The sequence below is a fragment of the Mustela erminea genome, chromosome X, assembly GCF_009829155.1.
Source record: "Mustela erminea isolate mMusErm1 chromosome X, mMusErm1.Pri, whole genome shotgun sequence".
Classification (NCBI taxonomy): domain Eukaryota; kingdom Metazoa; phylum Chordata; class Mammalia; order Carnivora; family Mustelidae; genus Mustela; species Mustela erminea.
Genome location: NC_045635.1, coordinates 85,380,104 through 85,393,440, shown reverse-complemented (window position 1 = coordinate 85,393,440; position 13,337 = coordinate 85,380,104). Strand labels below are relative to the sequence as shown.

General features: G+C 39.2%; 1 long non-coding RNA gene across 1 annotated transcript in view; it reads left to right on the top strand.

The window, feature by feature from the left end:
- The window catches only part of LOC116583542, a 36,554-nt gene extending 30,271 nt beyond the window's left edge, over positions 1 to 6,283 (top strand). Inside the window, exon 4 of the long non-coding RNA XR_004282771.1 lies at positions 6,242 to 6,283. This is a non-coding gene — a long non-coding RNA (uncharacterized LOC116583542). The remainder of the gene's footprint in view (positions 1 to 6,241) is intronic.
- Positions 6,284 to 13,337: the final 7,054 nt, after the last annotated feature.

The window sequence follows — 13,337 nt, the reverse complement described above, 5'->3', positions numbered from 1 at the left end:
CTTTAGTTTTTGTTTGTCTGAGAAACTCTCTATCTCTACTTCTATTCCGAATGATAGCATTGCTGGATAGAGTATTCTTGGCTGCAGATTTTTCCCATTCAGCACTTCGAATATATCATAACACTCCCTTCTAGCTTGGAAAGTTCCTGCTAAAAAATTCACTGATAAGCTTATGAGGATATCCTCTTTTTTTCCTTAAAAGATTTTATTTATTTATTCATGAGAAATGGAGAGAGGGAGGCAGAGGTAGTGGGAGAAGCAGGCTCCCCACAGAGCACGGAGCCCAATGTGGGACTCAATCCCAGGACTCTGAGATCAGGACCTGAGTGGAAGGCAGATGCTTAGCTGACTAAGCCATCCAGGCGCCCCATGGGGATTTCCTTTTATGTAACTGTCTTCTCTTGCTGCTCTAAAATTTTTTTCTTTATCGCTCTTTTTTTAAAAAAAAAATATTTTATTAATTAATTTAAGAGAGAGTGAGAGAGAGGGCATGAGCAGGGAGAAGGAGCAGAAGCAGAGGGAGAAGCAGACTCCTCACTGAGCAGGAAGCCTGATGTGGGACTTGATCCCAGGACCCTGAGATCACAACATGAGCCGAAGGCAGACGCTCAACCAGCTGAGCCACCCAGGCACCCTGTTGCTCCTTTTTGACCTTTTAATTACTTTGGTCTCTTATTGTGGCTTGATCCTGTTCTTTCATTTAGGAGATGTTTCCCTATCTCCTCATTTTGTCTCACTTTCTGTGTGTTTCTGTATGTTAGGAAAGTCTACTAATTCTCTTGTTCTGAATGATAATAGCCTTATATTACAAGGTGTGGACCTCCTTGGGGTGAATTTGGAGGGGAGTGGATCTCTATGCCTCGTGGATCTAGATATATGCTTCTTTCCCCAGACTAGTGAGATTTTCAGCTATTATTTCTTCACATAAAATTTCTGCCCCTTTATCTCTCTTCTTCTGCTGAGATCCTAATAATGAAGATGTTATTACACTCGATGGAGTCACTGAGTTCCCTAAGACCATTCTCAATTTGCATAATTTTCTTTCCTCTCCTTTGTTCAGCTTGGTTATTTTCCATTACTCTGTCTTCCCGGTCATTAATTCACTTGTTCCTCTGCTTTACCTTGCTTGCTATTTATTCAATCAAGTGTATTTTTAATTTTAATTTCTTTTATTGTGCACTTGATCTCTGATTGGTTCTTTTTTTTTTTTTTATCTCTGTGTAAAGGGTCTTCCTGACGTCCTCTACTCTTTTCTCTGTTCCAGTGAGTATCTTTACAATCATTACTTTAAATTATCTATCAGGCATACGACTTGTACCTGTTTCACTTTGGTCTCTTGTTGTGGTTTGGTCCTGTTCTTTCATTTAGGAGATGTTTCCCTATCTCCTCATTTTGTCTCACTTTCTGTGTGTTTCTGTATGTTAGGAAAGTCTACTAATTCTCTTGTTCTGAATGATAATAGCCTTAAAAAGAAGAGGTCCTGTAGTGCCCTGCAGTGTAGTGTCCCCTGCTCCCCAGGGCCTGGTGCTTCTGCTTGTGTTTCCTGTGTGTATTGTATGTGTTCTGCTATTGAGTCTTGGCCTCTTTTTCCTTCAGTCCAGTAATCTGCAGAGGCTCCCTTTGCTTATTTTGGGTAGCAAGTTGTGCAGTGGTCTGCTTGCTGAAGCTGAGGTCCCGCCATCCGAAGCTTCTTCAGGTTGGCTTCTCTGTCTGTTTGTCATTTCCTTAGGAGTCTTTGAGCATGGACTTTTTACTCTCTGAGCTTGAGTATTTCCCTGTCTATAGAAAGAAAGCAACGTTGCCTATGTTAGAGCAATACTTTGAGGATTTAAAGAAAAAAAGTCTGAAAATAATGACTTATATTGGGTGGCATTTAGTAGGCCCTCTAAATGCTAGTTGCCTCTTCCAACTTGGCCTCCTTAATTCTGTCAATGTGATCCCACCTCTGACATAAACCTCATAGTATAACTACCAGAGAGAGTACTTGGACATGGAACAGTAAACAGGGATGAGGCCCCATTTCCATGATGTGAGAGCTTCAGTGTCACTTGTGTGTGTGGGAGGGGGCTATGCATCATTGCACAGCTTTCTGTGAACTGAGTGGGCACAGGCAAGCTTGTGCTCACCCTTTCCCCTGTCTTTCATGTGCTTTCCCTTCCTCTCATTTTTTCCTCTATTCCAACTGCTGTCTGATTACTTGCCTTTCCCTTCTAGTAGAACATCAGAGAAAGGTGTGGAGTGTAGGCCCTCCAAACAGGAGCTGATAGAGAAGAACCAAGTATAATTTCCAGTGTGCTAGTCAGTTTCCTGGAGCAAGAATGAAGACATCGGGTTCCCATCATTGGGAAACGTTAGGTAAGTCACTACCCTTCCACCAGCCTCATCTATACTTTAGTAAAGTGATACCCAGTTCCTCCCCCTACACAGGAATATTGTTGAGTTTAAGTGTGATTTTATGTGGGGAAGCAATCTGTGGTCATAGGTAGGAGGGAAGGACCAGTGCCCCCTTTGAGTAATTATATTAATGGAGATGCCCTTCATATCACATAATCTGCATGGTATGCATTAATGTTACACAAATATCAGATGTTTAGGTCAGGATTTTGCCAAGTGTGGTTCATGGACCACTTCATCAAAATTGTCAGGGAGTGTTGGTGGAAACTTAAGATTCCTGGGCTCATCCTAGGTCTGCTGTATCCCAAACAGGGAGGTAGGTGGGAAGGGTTTAAATTTTGAATAATTTGGTTCAAATAGTTGGTTCTGGCTCATTCCAATTTGAAAAGAACTCTGGATTTACAACAAAATGTTCTTAAAATTTTGAATCTTTGGCATCTAATTTCTTTGTCAAATATCTGTGTCTGCTCCTGTGTGTCAAATAGGTAATAATTCCTTCATTTAGGTCATACATTCTTAGTGATTTATATGTGAGGCCTTAAACTAGGTACTGGGAATATAGCACAGAGAACAAGATAGGCAGAGTCTCTGGAGCTTTCATTCAGATTCGGGAAAACTGGCAATAAGCTGTTAGATCATAAGTGGGTCAGTTCCATATGGGCTTTAGGAAGGTAAACACATACACAGAAGAGAAAATGATGGGTCAGGGATTACTTAGATTGGGCTGTCCATAAAGTTCTTTCTCAGGAAGTGGCATTTGAGGTGAGTCCTGAAGGACAAGAGGCTACTAGGCCTAGGCTGGCTTCTTGATTTGTGATATGTGTGGCATCATTTGTTCCAGGAGCTGATGATGAGCTTGAGTGGCTGGAACCTGGCAGATAGAGTACAGATGGTAGGAAATGAGGTCAGAAGGGGAGATGGGAGCCAATCCAAGGAGAAGTAAAATATTCACACTCACACTTTGTAAATGGCAGAACTAGGGTTTGGCCCTAGTCTGTCTCCAGAGGCTACATTCCTAACCAGTGTACTTAAGAAGAATTAAGAAAACATGTGTTGGGGGTGCCTGGGTGGCTCAGGTGGTTAAACATCTGTCTGCCTTCAGCTCAGTTCATAATCTCGGGGTCCTGGGATTGAGCCCCGTGTCGGGCTCCCTACTCAGTGGGGAGTCTGCTTCTCCCTCTCCTCCTCCACCCCCCAACCACCAATCATGCTGTCTCTCTCAAATGAATAAATAAAATCTAAACAACATCAAGAACAATAACAAAAACATGTGTTGAACTATGTCAGCTCATACTGGGTGATGTTAGGCTGGAGCTATATGGTTTTTTTAAAGTTTATTTATTTTTTTAAGTAATCTCAGCACCCAATGTGGGACTCAAAACCATGACCCCAGGATCAAGAGTCACATGCTCTACTGACTGAGGAAGCCAGGTGCCCCCAGGGCCATGTCTTTGGGTGAAAGCTATGCTTCAGTGTGCATTTTTTAAAAAATACATAGGGGGTATTTATTAAAGAAAAACGAGAAGGTAATAATTATAAAAAACAAAGAAAATAATTATCATAGTTACTATGCATTGGACAACTTGTCTATAAAAATAATACCTTGGGCTTCCACTATGAATTCTTTCTATAAATTCAGAGTGCTCTTCAAGATGAGAATGACATTATTTTGTGTCTGAGGCCTCGGTTGTTGGGTGGGAGGTATGATCTGACCCCTTTTGACTGGTGAGGCAAGCAGAGCTGTCTTAACTTACCCAAGGTCACCTAGAATTAGTGGGTTAGGTCTGGTGCAGGTCAGATATATCTCCTGCTAATACTCAGTTTTCTTTCCATCAGATATGGTACTCTGTGCAGTGCACCACTTTTCAAGAGCTCAGAGGATATGTGCTTCTCTGAGGTTATTCTGAAGGTAATATAAGGGGACACTAAATACTTTCAAATGAAAGGAAATGAGGTGTTGATTTTCCTCTTCTTTCTTAAACTCAGTAGGGAGATTCGAAGAAAAAAATTTCTGGAATTATACAGCATGTACTCTTTTACGTTTGGCTCTTTCAAATCAACATAATAGGGGTGTGTGTGTGTGTATGTGTGTGTGTGTTTGAGTATGTGATTTATATTATCATTGTAGTTGCAGATCATTCTCATTGGTGTATAGTATTACATTGTAGATACTTTAATCTATATATCTGTTATGGGGATTTGGGTATTTTCTAGTTCTTTTACTTAATGTTGCTATGGATGTCCATACTTGTACCTACCTTTTAGATGGATACTTACTTTACTTTCTCTTGGGCACATACCTAAGACAGGCATTTCTGAGTCATAGTATGTGTGTGTGTATGCTGAGCTTAGTAGATACTACCAAGCACTTTTTCAAAGTGGTTGTTTCAGGCTATATTTCCAATCTCAGCAACACTTGGTACCTTTCGTCTTTTTCATTTTTGTGGTTTAGGTAAGCTTGTGGTAGTATCTCATTGTGGTTTTAATTTTAATTCTCTGAAGTCTTCAATGGCATTTTTAAAAATTTTATTTTTTTTAAAGATCTTATTTATTTATTTGACAGAGAGAGAGATCACAAGGGGGCAGACAGGCAGACAGAGGGGGAGGGGGAAGCAGGCTCCCCAGTGAGCAGGAAGCCCGACACAGGGCTCGATCCCAGGACTGTGAGATCATAACCTGAGCTGAAGGCAGAGGTTTAACCTTCAGTGGCTTTTATTTTTATTTTATTTATTTATGTGTTTAAAATTTTCATTTTTAATTAACATATATTATTAGCCCTAGGGGTACAGGTCTGTGAATGGCCAGGTTTACACACTTCACAACACTCACCAAAGCACATACCTTCTGCAATGTCCATAACCCTACCTCCCTCTCCCTACCCCCCTCCTCCTGGCAACCCTCAGTTTGTTTTGTGAGATTAAGAGTCTGTTATGGTTTGTCTCCCTCCCGATCCATCTTGTTTCATTTATTCTTTTCCGACTCCCCAAACCCCCCACATTGCCTCTCAACTTCCTCAAAACAGGGAGATCATATGATAATTGTCTTTCTCTGATTGACTTATTTCGCTAAGCATAATACCCTCTAGTTCCATCCATGTTATCACGAATGGCAAGATTTCATTTCTTTTGATGGCTGCATAGTATTCCATTGTATATATATACCACATCTTCTTTATCCATTCATCTATGGATGGACATCTAGGTTCATTCTGTACTTTGGCTATTGTGGACATTGCTGCTATAAACATTCTGGTGCACGTGCCCCTTCAGATCAATACATTTGTATCTTCTGGGTAAATACCCAGCAGTGCGATTGCTGGGTCGTAGGGTAGCTCTATTTTCAACTTTTTGAGGAACCTCCATGCTATTTTCCAGGGTGGTTGCACCAGCTTGCATTCCCGCCAACAGTGTAGGAGGGTTCCCCTTTCTCTGCATCCTGGCCAGCATCTGTTGTTTCCTGACTTGTTAATTTTAGCCATTCTGACTGGTGTGAGGTGGTATCTCATTGTGGTTTTGATTTGTATTTCCCTGATGCCGAGTGATGGGGAACACTTTTTCATGTGTCTGTTGGCCATCTGGATGTCTTTGCAGAAATGTCTGTTCATGTCCTCTGCCCATTTCTTGATTGGATTATTTGTTCTTAGGATGTTGAGTTTGAGAAGTTCTTTATAGATTTTGGATACTAGTCCTTTATCTGATATGTTGTGTGCAAATATCTTCTCCCATTCTGTCAGTTGTCTTTTGGTTTTGTTGACTGTTTCCTTTGCTGTGCAAAAGCTTTTGATCTTGATGAAGTCCCAATAGTTCATTTTTGGCCTTGCTTCCCTTGCCTTTGGTGACGTTCCTAGGAAGAAGTTGCTGTGGCTGAGGTCAAAGAGGTTGCTGCCTGTGTTCTCCTCAAGGATTTTGATGGGTTCCTTTCTCATATAGAGGTTCGTCATCCATTTTGAGTCTATTTTTGTGTGTGGTATAAGGAAATGGTCCAGTTTCGTTTTTCTGTGTGTGGCTGTCCCATTTTCCCAACACCATTTGTTGAAAAGACAGTCTTTTTTCCATTGGACATTCTTCCCTGCTTTGTCGAAGATTACTTGACCATAGAGTTGAGGGTTTATTTCTGGGCTTTCTATTCTGTTCCATTGATCTATGTGTATGTTTTTGTGCCAGTACCATACTGTCTTGATGATGACAGCTTTGTAATAGAGCTTGAAGTCTGGAATTGTGATGCCACCAACTTTGGCTTTCTTTTTCAACATTCCTCTGGCCATTCGAGGTCTTTTCTGGTTCCATATAAATTTTAGGATTATTTGTTCCATTTCTTTGAAAAACAAAATGGGATTTTGATAGGGGTTGCATTAAACGTGTAGATTGCATAGACATTTTCACAATATTTGTTCTTCCAATCCATGAGCATGGAGCATTTTTCCATTTCTTTGTGTCTTCCTCAATTTCTTTCATGAGTATTCTATAGTTTTCTGAGTACAGAACTTTGCCTCTTTGGTCAGGTTTATTCCTAGGTATCTTATGGTTTTGGGTGCAATTGTAAATGGGATTGGCTCCTTAATTTCTCTTTCTTCTGTCTTGTTGTTGGTGTATAGAAATGCAACTGATTTCTGTGCATTGGTTTTATATCCTGACACTTTACTGAATTCCTGTACAAGTTGTAGCAGATTTTGGAGTGGAGTCTTTTGGGTTTTCCACACAAAGGATCATATCATCTGCAAAGAGTGATAGTTTGACTTCTTCTTTGCTGATTTGGATGCCTTTAATTTCCTTTTGTTGTCTGATTGCTGAGGCTAGGAGTTTTAGTGCTATGTTGAATAGCAGTGGTGATAATGGACATCCCTGCCGTGTTCCTGACCTTAGCGGAAAAGCTCTCAGTTTTTCTCCATTGAGAATGATATTCGCGGTGGGGTTTTCATAGATGGCTTTGATGATATTGAGGTATGTACCCTCTATCCCTACATGTTGAAGAGTTTTGATCAAGAAAGGATGCTGTATTTGTCAAATGCTTTTCAGCATCTATTGAGAGTATCATATGGTTCTTGTTCTTTCTTTTATTAATTTATAACATTGATTGATTTGCAGATGTTGAACCAACAACCTTGCAGCCCTGGAATAAATCTCACTTGGTTGTGGTGAATAATCCTTTTAATGTACTGTTGGATCCTATTGGCTAGTATTTTGGTGAGAATTTTTGCATCTGTGTTCATCAAGGATATTGGTCTGTAATTTTCTTTTTGACGGGATCTTTGTCTGGTTTTGGGATCAAGGTAATGCAGGCCTCATAAAATGAGTTTGGAAGTTTTCCTTCCATTTCAATTTTTTGGAACAGTTTCAGGACAATAGAAATTAATTCTTCTTTAAATGCTTGGTAGGATTCTCCTGGGAAGCCGTCTGGCCCTGGGCCCTTGTTTGTTGGGAGATTTTTGATGACTGTTTCAATCTCCTTACCGGTTGTAGGTCTGTTCAGGTTTTCTGTTTCTTCCTGGTTCAGTTGTGGTAGTATATATGTCTCTAGGAATGCATCCATTTCTTTCAGATTGTCAAGTTTGCTGGCATAGAGTTGCTCATAATATGTTCTTATAATTGTTTGTATTTCTTTGGTGTTGGTTGTGATCTCTCCTCTTTCATTCATGATTTTATTTATTTGGGTCCTTTCTCTTTTCTTTTTGATAAGTCTGGCCAGGGGTTTATCAATCTTATTAATTCTTTCAAAGAACCAGCTCCTAGTTTTGTTGATTTGTTCTATTGATTTTTGGTTTCTGCTTCATTGATTCTTGCTCTGATCTTTATTTCTCTTCTCCTGCTGGGTTTAGGCTTTCTTTGTTGTTCTTTCTCAAGCTCCTTTAGGTGTAGGGTTAGGTTGTGTATTTGAGACCTTTCTTGTTTCTTGAGAAAGGCTTATATCACTATATATTTTCCTCTCAGGACTGCCTTTGCTGTGTCCCACAGATTTTGAACCATTGTGTTTTCATTATTATTTGTTTCCATCAATTTTTTCAATTCTTCTTTAATTTCCTGGTTGACCCATTCATTCTTTAGAAGGATGCTGTTTAGTCTCCATGTATTTGGGTTCTTTCCAACTTTCCTCTTGCGATTGAGTTCTAGCTTCAGAGCATTGTGGTCTGAAAATATGCAGGGAACGATCCCAGACTTTTGGTACTGATTGAGACCTGATTTGTGACCCAGGATGTGATCTATTCTGGAGAATGTTCCATGTGCACTAGAGAAGAATGTGTATTCTGTTGCTTTGGGATGGAGTGTTCTGAATATATCTGTGATGTCCATCTGGTCCAGTGTACAGTGTATCATTTAAGGCCTTTATTTCCTTGTTGATCTTTTGCTTGGATGATCTGTCCATTTCAGTGAGGGGGGTGTTAAAGTCCCTTATTATTGTATTATTGTCGATGTCTTTCTTTGATTTTCTTATTAATTGGTTTATATAGTTGGCTGATCCCACGTTAGGGGCATAGATATTTAAAATTGTTAGATCTTCTTGTTGGACAGACCCTTTGAGTATAATATAGTACCCTTCCTCATCTCTTATTATAGTCTTTGGCTTAAAATCTTATTGATCTGATATAAGGATTGCCACCCCAGCTTTCTTTTGGTGTCCATTAGCATGGTAAATTGTTTTCCATCCCCTCACTTTAAATCTGGGGGTGTCTTTGAGTCTAAATTGAGTTTCTTATAGACAGCATATTGATAGGGTTTATTTTTTATCCATTCTGATATACTGTGTCTTTTGATTGGGGCATTTAGCCCATTTACCGTCAGGGTAACTACTGAGAGATATGAATTTAGTGCCATTGTATTGTCTATAAGGTGACTGTTACTGTATATTGTCTCTGTTCCATTCTGGTCTACTACTTTTAGGCTCTGTCTTTGCTTAGAGGACCCCTTTCAATAATTCCTGTAGAGCTCATTTGGTGTTTACAAATTCTTTAGTTTTTGTTTGTCCTGGAAGCTTTTTATCTCTTCTTCTATTTTCAATGATAGCCTAGCTGGATATAGTATTCTTGGCTGCATGTTTTTCTTGTTCAGTGTTCTGAATATATCATGCCAGTTCTTTCTGGCCTGCCAGGTCTCTTTGGATAAGTCTGCTGCCAATCTAATATTTTTACCATTGGATATTACAGACTTCTTGTCCTGGACTGATTTCAGGATTTTCTCTTCATCACTAGACTTGTAAGTTTTACTATTAGGACCTAGTCTTACTGATTTTGAGTGGGGTTCTCTGCGCCTCCTGGATTTTGATGCTTGTTCCCTTTGCCATATTAGGGAAATTCTCTACAGTAATTCACTCCAATATACCTTCTGCTCCCCTCTCTCTTTCTTCTTCTTCTGGAATCTCAATTATTCTAATGTTGTTTTGTCTTCTGGTATCACTTATCTCTTGAATTCTCCTCTTATGGTCCAGTAGTTGTTTGTCTCTCTTTTGCTCAGCTTCTTTATAGGATAAATGAGGCAGAAGAGAGAATTAGTGATTAGTCTTCTATATCACTAATTCTCTCTTCTGCCTCATTTATCCTAGCAGTAAGAGCCTCCATTTTTTATTGTACCTCATTAATAGCTTTTATCATTTCAGCTTGGTTAGATTTGAGTTCTTTTATTTCTCCAGAAAGAGCTTTTATTTCTCCAGACAGGGTTTCTCCAATATCTTCCATGCCTTTTTCGAGCCCAGCTAGCACTTTTAGAATCGTCATTCTGAACTCTAGATCTGACATATCACCAATGTCCATATTGATTAGGTCCCTGGCCTTCAGTACTGCCTCTTGTTTTTTTTTTTTTTTTTTTTGTGGTGAGTTTTTCAGCCTTGTCATTTTATCCAGATAAGAATATATGAAGGAGAGAATAAAGTACTGAAAGGGTGGAAAAGACCCCAGAAAAATGTGCGTTAACCAAATCAGAAGAGACCGCAAATTGTAGGGGGATTTATGATTGAGTTCATCTTTTAAAGCATTGTGGTCTGAAAATATGCCTAGTATAATCTCAGTTTTTGGGTAGCTGTGAAGACGTGATTTGTGACCCAGTATCTGATATGTTTTGGAGACTGCTCCATGTACACTCAAAAAGAATGTATATTTTGTTGCTTTAGAATGAAATGCTGTGAATATAACTGTGACGTCTATCTGGACCAGTGTGTCAATCAAAGCCATTGTTTCTTTCTTGATCTTCTTCTTAGACCATCTGTCTATATCTATGAATGGCGTGTTAATATTCCCTACTATTATTGTATTATTATCAATGAGTTTCCTTAAGTTTGTTATTGATTGATATATTTGGCTGTTCCCAAGTTGGGGGCATAAATATTTAAAGTTGTTAGATCTTGTTGTTGGATAGACCCTTTTATTATGATATAGTGTCCTTCTTCATCTCTTATTACAGTCTTTGGTGTAAAATCCAGTTTATCTTTCATAAGGATGCTACTCCAGCTTTCTTTTGATGTCCAGTAGCATGATATGTGGCTCTCTACCTCCTCACTTTCAATCTGGAGGTGTCTTTGGCTCCAATATGAGTCTCTGTAGACAGTATATGGGTGGGTCTTGTTTTTTTATTCAATCTGATACCCTGTGTCTTTTGATTGGAACGTTTAGTTCATTGACATTCCCTGTAGTTATTGAAAGATGAATTTAGTGCCATTGTATTACCTGTAAAATTACTGTTTCTGTAGATTGTCTCTATTCCTTTCTGGTCTTTATTACTTTTGGGCTCTCTCTTTGTTCAAAGGATCCCCTTTAATATTTCTTCCAGGGATGGATTAGTGCTCATGAATTCCTTTAGTCTTTGTCCTGGAAACTATCTCCTTCTGTTCTGAATAACAGCCTTGCTGGATAAAGTATTCTTGGCTGCATGTTTTTCCCATTTAGCACATTGAGTATAACATGCCAGTCCTTTCTGGCTTGGCAGGTCTCTGTGGACAGATCTGCTGCCAACCTTATGTTTCTATGCTTGTAGGTTAAGGACCTCTTGTCCTGAGCTGTCTTCATGATTTTCTCATTGTCTCTGAAATTTGCAAGCTTCACTCTTACATGTCAAAGTGTTGACCTATTTTTATTGATTTTGAGGGGGGTTCTCTGTGCTTCCTGGACTTGAATGCCTGTTTTCTTCTCCATATTAGGAAAGTTCTCAGCTATAATTTGTTCAAAGAAACTTTCTGATCATCTCTCACTCTTTATCTTCTGGGACCCCTATTATCTGGATATTATTTCACTTTATGGTATTGCCGATTTCTTGCAGTCACCCCGCGTGATCCAGTAGTTGTTTTTTCCTTTATTCTCAGCTTCCTTATTTGCCATCATTTGTCTTTTAGATCACTGACTCATTCTTCTGCCTCATGTATTCTCACCGTTAGAGCCTCCATTTTTGACTGTATCTTAGTAATAGCATTTTCAATTTCAGCCTGATTAGATATTAGCTCTTTTACTTATATAGTAAGGGATTTTCTAGTGTCTTCTATGCTTTTTTTCTTAGCTCAGCTAGTATCTTTATAATCATTGTTTTGAATTTTTGAATTCTAGTTCTGACATCTTACTTATATCCATATTAATTAAATCCCTGGCAGTGAGTACTTCCTCCTTTTCTTTCTTTTGGGGTGAGTTTCTCTATCTTATCATTATGTCCAGAAAATAATAGAAGAAAGAGAGAGAAAAGACAAAAATAACAAGGCCAGAATTTTAGAAACAAAACTAACTAGAAGAAAGCAGAAACAAAACAAGGTAAGAAAAAAATAAAGCAAGAAGTAAAACAGAACAAAACAATAAACCAGATCTTGGGTATATTTTGGTCAGTTGTTAAAAGAAACTAGATCCCAAAATAGGAAAGAAAGTAAAACTTATAAATATATACAAAAATAAAATAAAAGACAATGGAAAGAAACAAAAAATAAAAATATATATATATGTGTGTGTGTATGTGTGTGTATAATGTATACATAAAAATAAACATTAAAAATAAGAGATAGAATTGAGAAAGTAAATAAATAGTTGGAAAAAAAATAAAACCGAAAGACTAAAGAATAATAATAAAACCTGTGGGAATTTGTAATACCTGGCTAGGTAAGTTTTAATAAACATATGCCTCCCTGGGTGAAACTAGTTGAAAAGCAAAGAACGAGTGTCCATAAAACTTCGCCTTTTTAAAGGGTTTTGGACTAAAAACAGCTAGATTGTTGTTGCGGCTCAATGTACCCATCCAGGGAGTAAATCCTTAGGAGAAAGATTTATCTTTGGTGGTCACGTACTCCCTGCCTGCATGTGCATCAAGAGCACAGCTCACTGTAATGACATGATACTCCCCTATATCGCTGTCCTGATTACTAAACCTTTGCACTCCTTTTTGTTTCTCTTATTCCTCTGATATATTGATAACATTCCTAATAAAAGTGGAGGCAGTGCTTAGCTCGGGCCTTTGCCACTAGAGCATCTGGTCCCCCTGCCCTCTCCTTTCTTCTACTTAGGTGTCTGGAGTGATCTTTTCATTTACTGCCTCAGGATTTGCTGGCCACACCTAAGACCTGGCCAAAAACCATGTCCGCTATATACCTTTTTCCCCAAGGGCTGAAATTTTGCAGTTCTCTGATCGGCAAACTCGGTGCTAGCTGATTGTTCCTGCTGGTCTTCTGGGAGGTACGTGTGTGCTGATTCTTGATGCCCTTGCTCTGGTGGAATTGCATCCCCCTTGCCAGGGGGCCAGGTTCAGTGCAAGAGGCTCCAGATTGCAATATGTAGCGCAGTTTTGCTCCCTGATGGCTTTTGGCACAGAGGTGTGGGATGAAAATGGTGAGGCCTTGATCTCTAGCTCTGGAGCCGAAAGTTCATGCTCCCCACTCTTCAGTGAGCCCTCACAGAAAAGCAGTTATCTTGTCTCTCTGGTTTCTGTCCAAACTATTTTTCCCTAGCCCGTGACTGAGAATTTTTATCTCAGGCACACAACTGAGTTTCA